Source organism: Nannospalax galili, unplaced genomic scaffold (genome assembly GCF_000622305.1).
Source record: "Nannospalax galili isolate Female #2095 unplaced genomic scaffold, S.galili_v1.0 scaffold415, whole genome shotgun sequence".
In the NCBI taxonomy this organism is placed as follows: Eukaryota; Metazoa; Chordata; class Mammalia; order Rodentia; family Spalacidae; genus Nannospalax; species Nannospalax galili.
Genome location: NW_008337494.1, coordinates 577119 through 583803, shown reverse-complemented (window position 1 = coordinate 583803; position 6685 = coordinate 577119). Strand labels below are relative to the sequence as shown.

General features: G+C 46.1%; 1 pseudogene; it reads left to right on the top strand.

Moving 5' to 3' along the window:
- Positions 1-5961: 5961 nt before the first annotated feature.
- LOC103733743 overlaps positions 5962-6685 on the top strand; it is a 1919-nt pseudogene continuing 1195 nt past the window's right edge.

The following is a 6685-nucleotide window of genomic DNA, read 5'->3' as shown; positions in this document are numbered from 1 at the left end:
CTGCCTCTGAGGACAGGTGTTCTTTTACCCATTTCTGAATAGGAAATATCCAGTCCCGGTAAAGTCTGGGCAAAGTTAGTCGATTGTTTGCCGCAATTCGAAGGCAAACTCCAAATATTCACAACACACACACACACACACACACACACACACACACACACACAATTTTTGCCGAAGCTAGGAAAGGGCCAAACAGGGATTGGACAAAATCTCATTACATCTGCTCTAATCGCTTAGCAACACAAAGCCTGGGCTTGTGCGGCGAAGGGAAGCCATTCACTGAGCTCTGACAGGCCGCATTCAGCCAGCATTAGTCAGCTCCATAAATCACCGCTGCCCATTGGCTGTGCTGCGGGCTTTGGGCTGTCAGCGAAATACAAAATGTAGACCCCAGTGGCCAGCAATCAGCTAGCAATCGCAATACTCTCCGCCCCATTTTAGCCTCTGCCCCACTTTTTTTTTGGGGGGGGGGCATTCTGGCGAAGAAAACTTCGTTGATGGTTTTGACTGAGAAATCTTACTTATTTAGTAAATAGCCTGGAGATCACTAGGGAAGGAGAGTGAGAGAGAACGACAGGGTGAGAGAGGAAGGGGGAGAGAGAGAGAGAGAGAGAGAGAGAGAGAGAGAGAGACCCAAGCCACTGGTTACATAGCTGTTGGAGGCATATACATTTCATCAGAGGTTGGACTAGAGGTATTGGGCCACCTGCCTCACCTCCTTAATTCAGTCCTTTTTTTTTAAATTTGGAAATTAGTGGTAGGAGGCTACAGCATGGAGAAGATCCAGGTGGACCCACCAAGCCAAAACAAAAATAATTGGAGGGGGGGGCGCATTCTGCTGTTTTCTGCCTAGAACTTCAAAGGACAGCAGGACTGAGATACAGCAAAGGAGGGGCAGAGCATACATTTCCAAACTCTGTCGTTCTTGTGGGGAAGCTAGCGAACATAGAATGAACAAACAGCCCAATTCCCTGGTACCCACAGCAAGTATATTAAACAGTACAAAGGGATATGGTAAATGTCCTTATGGTGCAAATCACAAGCCCTGTGAGCTGTTGGAGGCTGTTGTGATTCTTCCAGTCCTACTCTAGTTTCCATGAGGACTAGTCAGATGTGTCTAATCACTGTCCAGACTTGATTCTTATGCTACACAGAGAATAATATCTGAGAGCAGAAACAGAATCAAGGTAAACTTTCTTAGAAACCTCAGAGAATCCCCTGATGATCCTGTCAAAATATGGTCTTCATCTGTTGGTCACTTTCTGTCATCTACCCTGCTTTTCCTTCCTGGTTTTTACCACTAATGTGAAAGTTCTGTACCCTTGTCTGTTAATGTGCTTGTTGTGAACTGTCCGCTATGTGGTGGTGAACTCCATGGGAACAGAAACCTTAACTGTCTTGTTCACCCTTATGTCCACAGTGCCTAGAAACACAGGTATTTGGAGAAAAGGCTCTGGATGGCCTGCTGTATTCCACTGGTAGCTGTTGTCACTTTCTGTTGCCTTTAACCTCTCTATCATTCTCTGCCCCTGTGTTTCAACAAGTTGATCACAGAATTCATCACCAAAGCTCTGGTGCCCTCTGGATTTCTTCTGGATTTGGCAAGTGAGAGGCACCAGCAGAAGGTCACAAAGTAGAAAGGGAGATAGACTTTGGTATCCCTACTCTTAGTTATCTGCTTTGCAATGGCTGCTCCTCAGCTAAGGCCACGACTTGTCAATGCATTTCTCTCTCATAGGTACAGCTTTTGCTGATGTTCAGGAAGAGCTTCTCTCTCTCCCCTCAGGCTCAGAGATAACAGATAACATCTCCCTCTTGTTACTAGTCTATGGTCTCAGGGGCTGCCTCAGTGGGTTCACTTGCCCTAACTCATATGTAATTCTGTTCATTGACTCTTCTCATTTGCCCTTTTAGAAGGGTTATTAGCTCCTGCAGACCCTGATTGCGTCTTAAACCATTATCCATTCAGATGCATGAGATTTTCAGGGTTTTCAAGTAAGAAACTTCCTAAGGTGGGAGTGAATTCTCTTCAACATCTCTGGAAAGTTACTTCATCTTTTTGGACCAGAAATGATTTACCTGAAAGTTTGGGAAAGACTTTAGTTATACTTTGCATGACAGTGAGGGAAAACAATAGCTTTAATAGCTACCTTTGTACAGATCATCAGATGAACCATCTTAGAGCTGCCAGTGACTGTGTATCAGGTCTCCTTTCCCATTGAGGTGGTGCTGGGACTTGCCACTAAGATAAGCCAAGGCTACTGCAGGATGGAGCTACACCATCTCATTCACCATCCTTTCATTAGCCATGTGCAGGCTCTCACTTACAAAGGGATTGGCAAATGATTACATTCAGTCAGTGTTTCTAGATCTTCTTTGTCTCAACTTGAATCTTCTATAAAGAGCTCTCTAGGAAGCTTGTCTCATTGCAAGTTTTTGTTTGTTTGTTTGTTTGCTTGTTTGTTTTTGTCTTTTTGAGACAGGGTCTCCCTGTAGTTCCAGCTGGCCTGGAACTCACTATGTAGCCAAGGCTGGCCTTGAGCTCACAGAGATCCGCCTGCATCTGCCTCCCTGGTGCTGGGATTAAAGGCGTGCGCCACCACCATGCCCAGTGAAACTTTTTTAAAACTTGGAGACTTCGTGTACTAAATGCCAGCTACCTATTGTCCCCCCCCCCTTTCTTTTTTGAAAAATTATTGCTGAGAAACCTTATAACTTCCTTTTACTCCTGGGCCAAGAAATTATTGTTTTCATATTTTCCAGGTTACAGAGGCAAAGGGAGGGAGGTAAATGAATTTCCTGACACTAAAGTGTGTGTAGTCGTCCTCGTCGTCCTCCTTCCCCCTCCCCTGTGAATAACACTGACTTGGCTCTAGCGCAGGTCTAAGGTATATTCCTTCTCCGTCTGTATGCAAGATTAGGTTGTTACAAAAGAGAGTGTGTAGGTTAATGGCAGGAAGCAAGTCGCAGTGCGGAGCGCAAGCCCTGAGCGTGCTGTCAGGCTTAATGATTTATTCAGGCTGCTGCACATCCGGGGCTTTGATTGGCTGCAGGCATGCGTATGCTGTCAGCTGCGTGTGCAGGGGACTCCTTGGCTACCTGAGCTGCAGAGACTGGGCAAGGCAGGTAGGAAGACTGGGTGGAGGGAGAGCAGGATTGGGGACCAGCTCTGAGGGGAAGTGTGAAAAGAAGGAACAGGTAGAAGGCCAGAGTGAGGACCACAGAACTGGAGGAAGGGAGGCAGTGGGAAGAAAGAAAAGAGAAAATGGGAAGAAAAGGAATGAAAGAAGAAAAGAAGGGCTGGGGGAGGGAGGGAGGGACGGAAGAGGGGGGAAGGGGAGGAAATAGAGGAAGGTAGAAGAAAAGAAGGAAAGGAGGGAGAGAGGAAGGGAAGGGAGAGAGAAGACTGAAGGAAGACAGAATGAATGAGAAAAGAGGGTGCAGAGCAGAGTGGGACGAGCTCCCAGAAAGTCCGGCGTGCGCCCCACTGCAGGCGGCCAGCAGCTCACAAAGCAGCCTTTGAAGAGTTGGCTGCCAGGGCTATTTTGGGGATGAGTTGGGGGAAAGCCGCCAACCCACGCTCCTTTAAGAGAGTCACTTTCTACAAAGCTGCAAAGCACCGTGTAGAAGACTGGGCTCTGGGTCTGGGCAGTCAGGCACAGGAAGTGGTTGAAGGAGACAAAAGCTCTGCACCTGCCCAAAGCAAGAACACATAGAGATCACTCCCTTTGCCCAGTCCCTGTGCGCTAGAGCTTGAGAGAACTGCTCAGAGCGGACCTGCACCACCAACTGGGTCCGGACCCCACAAGGCTGGGCTCACCCTCAGCAATCCCTGGACCAAAACATTTTGGCTTCATCTTTCTTGAACTTTGCTCATCCTTGAATGTCTCTCCTTTCTTTCTTTCCTCCTTTCCTTTTTCTCTCTCCATTCTCCACTTAATGAGTCTTTTCTGCCTTATTTTTAAAAATATGTAAAACAACAGCAAGCCCAAACATTTCTACTTTGGAGGCCTGCTTCAGCCAAGGAGTCCTTTGTAAGGAGTGAGTGGTGGGGAGGAAGAGCAAGGGAAAGATACTGTGGCCCTTGAAAAATCAAATGTGAAAAGAAGCCCACTGTGTGCATTGGCGGAGATAGAGTTGTTGACTGTGGAGAGGCAGCAGGCAGAGCAGTGGCCTCAGCATTGGGGAGCCTAGAATTCTGTCAATAACCTCCTCTATTTCAAAGACAGAAGTAAAGTTGGCGTGTCACCCTCCCCTCTGAGAGTCCGCCCAGCTCTAGGCCTCCCCCAGCTACCTCTCTTTACTAGGAAAACAGTCTGTCTCCATTGTCCAGGTGCCAGCAAGGCCTTTAGCAAAAGGGAGGCCGGCCAGCCCTCTGATCAAGCTCAAAGGTTAGTTAAAAGACAAAACCAGCTGAAAGTATTCATGAATAATCCTGGGCCAGCCTACCCCCCACCCAAGCCCCCCAGCTCAGTGTAGTGCAAGCCTTTCTCAATGCCTGAGCGCTTCTTATGCTGCTCGCCTAAGTCAGAATTTCACAGAAAGCCCCAGAAGAAAAGCTCCCACAATTAGGGGTCGCCTGTCAGAAAACATTAATGCCTTCCTCTCCCAGCCTGTCAGGCTTGCTGCAGAGACAAACCGCCATGGCAAATTGGCCCTCCACTCCTCCTAGCCGGACAGGCAAAGGAGCAAGTGTTTGTAAGGCAAAGGAGCTGGAGTCTAAAGATGTGCTGTTTCTGTGGGGTCTTGGTGCATGGAGATGCTCCCAGCTTCTGTTTTCTGTACTAGATGCCTGGGAGAGGTGATAGCAGATAGCCCTACTACAGGTAGACAGCCCTTGTCCACCAAGGCGGTGCTATAAGGCCTTTTTCTGCAGTGGAAAAGGTTAAAATATATATGTATGGCTATATTGCTGTTTACTGAACATATTTTCGAGTGCCAGGCATCTTATTTTGTTAATGATTGGAGCTATCCCTTGAGCTGGTACATTACTGTACTTCTAACCTTATAGGTGAAAAAAGAAAGAAGAGTCAGAGAAGCTATATGGCTTACCCATGGTCACACAGCTTTAGGCAGTGGGAGAGACAGAATTGGAATTCATGTTTGCCTGCCTCCAAATTCTATGGCCTTTTCCACCATAATTCAGTTTTTAGTTTCTCTAATGAGATTCATGGACCAACACTAGGCTTGTGTGTTTCTGAAAGCATTGCCAGTACTCAGGCATGTTCTGTTCTGTGCCACCTTCCTTATATTACCTAATGTCAAGGTTTGGATGTGAGATGCTCTCCTTACCCCCCCCCATTCACCTATTTAGACCTATTTCACCTATATAGACATGGAGACCAGATGGTAGAAGGATATAGCACCTTTAAGGTGCCTTGAGTGTTCCACTTCTGATCTGGTTATGGCTTCCTGTTTACAGACATTTTGCTCTGGCTGCCATGGACAAAAGCTGATTCTGCCACCATGCCTTCCTTACCATGATGAACTGTTGGTCTGTGAAACTGTGAGCCAAAAAGAAACCTTTCTTCCTTTAAGTTGTTTCTTCCAGGTGATTTATCACAGCAATGAGGAGAGTAACTGATACAGTAAGAATTTTCCCTGGTTTTAGAATAAGAATTGGCATATGCTTGATGGTCAGGTTGTGGAAAGAAGGAAAGAGAGAAGAAAAAGAGAAAGGAGAGAGGGCAGGGAGGAGATGGCTTAGACAGGCCCTTGTGATTTGCTTTGAACAATATTTTGTTCTGGAAGATACTGGATTTTGAGTCAAGAGATCTGTTTTGAATTCACCACGGACTATCAGTTATTTCGATGTCTCCCCATTTGTATAATATGATAATAACTGCCTGCTAGGTCATGGAGAAGCTACAATAAACTGCATGAAAGTGCTTAATAAGATATTTAACGCATAGTAGATGCTCACAAAAAGTCAGCTGAGCTCTTCCTATCCCCAGCACAGCCATGGCTCATGGTCCCAAGAAACATCTAAAGTGTGTAGCAGCTCCATAACATTGGATGCTGGATAAATTGATGGCATGTTTGTGTGTTTGCTCCTTATCTATCCCCTGATCCCCACAAGCTGAATGTCTGCCTCTCATCATTTTCCTGAGGAGTAGACTTAAGAATGCCCTGACCAGAGACAAATTTCTGTTATACTAAGTGAAGTAACACAGCCAAGCAGGGTCACTGGACCCTCACCTGAGTATCTAGCCGCTCTTCCCAGACAACACAGACTCAGAAAAATAAACAATGTATGTTACCCCTCATATGTGGCTCCTAGCACAAAATACTTTTAAATTCCAGGTCCTTTTAATAAGATGATGCTACACAGCACTCCCTTCTGCATGAAATAACTACCATCATCACGTCTTCAGCTGAGCCTGATTGCTAAACATAGTCACAATTGGGCTTGTTGACGTTTGTTCTCATTTATTAAAGGAATGCCAAGCAGGGTCACTGGACCCTCACCTAAGTATCCAGCCACTCTTCCCAGACAACTAGTCCAGCCTTGGAAGACAAAAGAAAAATGAGGAGGAACCCAATAGAGGGATGCTTTGGGAAGCCCTTGTCAAGAAGCTCCAACTGACTCTCATATGAACATTTGAAAATTACCCTGTTCTGACTTTTTTCTAGTTCCCTGTCTAGAACTTGTAATGCTAATTACTCTTGCCTTTAATAAATGAGC